Source organism: Pocillopora verrucosa, chromosome 8 (assembly GCF_036669915.1).
Source record: "Pocillopora verrucosa isolate sample1 chromosome 8, ASM3666991v2, whole genome shotgun sequence".
NCBI lineage: Eukaryota > Metazoa > Cnidaria > Anthozoa > Scleractinia > Pocilloporidae > Pocillopora > Pocillopora verrucosa.
Genome location: NC_089319.1, coordinates 7,169,212 through 7,170,501, shown reverse-complemented (window position 1 = coordinate 7,170,501; position 1,290 = coordinate 7,169,212).

Below are 1,290 nucleotides of genomic sequence, written 5' to 3'. Positions count from 1 at the left end.
TTCTAGTTTGCCAAGAAAGTTAGAATTTGCCCTCTCGACATATTTGAAAAGGCGAACTTTAGCATATTCTGACCACTAGAAATCGCCATCGGCCGATGGCCGTAAATAACCTTGATTTAGACGCTAAGTTTTTGGATTTGGGGCCTGGTTGACGATTCTATCCTACACAGCCGTTAAGTTTAGACCTTTATAGGCAAAAATATGCAAAAACCCCAGTACGTTTTCGATTTTTCAAAAGTTATGACCATTTGAATCAGCACATGTACGAGCATTCGCGATTTTTTCGCCTACACCAAAATCGAACCACTGGAGCAGATTTCGTCATAAATACAGCTTACCCGCTTTGCAGCCCGGCTTCATGGCTCACTTCAGAATTTTTCTAATAACCAGATTGGTGAAATCCATGATAACTTTAACAAATAGCTAGGTATTGCCTTCGAAAAGTAGGCGGCATCCATCGTGATTCGTGGTATCAAAACAAATGCCGGAATTGGCCACATTTCGCGGTGAATCACCCATTTAACATCGCTGCAGAGCTGAATTTTTTCCAAAATCAGAATATAAACTCTCCATGTCTGGAAGCTGAGGGAGAAATGAAGGTTTTAGGCTTCTGAAGTGAAGAAATAATCGCTCAAATTTAGATCCAGTTCGATGTTATACTGTTCTCACAAAGGTCCGCACAAAAGAGAAGACTGCTGATAGCATGTGCCGTACGTTGTGCCGTATGGTTTTGTTTTGTATCCCAATGTAATATTTGGGCAGAAAAATTTTGGATGAAAAGAATAAATGCTTTTACCTGGAGTTTGATATCATATAATTAATAAATCAATTTCAAATATCCTGAGCTTGCTTCTCTCGGTTCCGCGTCGATTGTGTCCACAGAACAGCAACCTGTCTATAGCCGGAGAAATCATGGGTTTATGTGAAATAATTTCAGATATTCCTCGCTTCCCAAACTGGTGAACTGGACTTTATGATAACTCCAGCAAATACCTCCAAAATTCAGCGGTCGGCATCTGTCGATACTCTTCTTTGACTCGTTGTTGCGAACTAAACTCGAAAACTAAAGCCATGTTTCGCGCTTAATGTCCCGTTGAAACTTTGGATTGCAGCTGCATTCTCTTCAAGAATCAGTCATAGAACTCCACTTGTAGGTCTATGTGTCGAAGTTTGGCGTTTTGGGATTTAAAGCTGTACGATTGCACTATCGCGCATAACAGAGGTCCGCATTAATCATTGCAGGTGAACCCGCTGACCCTTTATTTTTTTTGGAAGGCCTGCAAGTGTAGT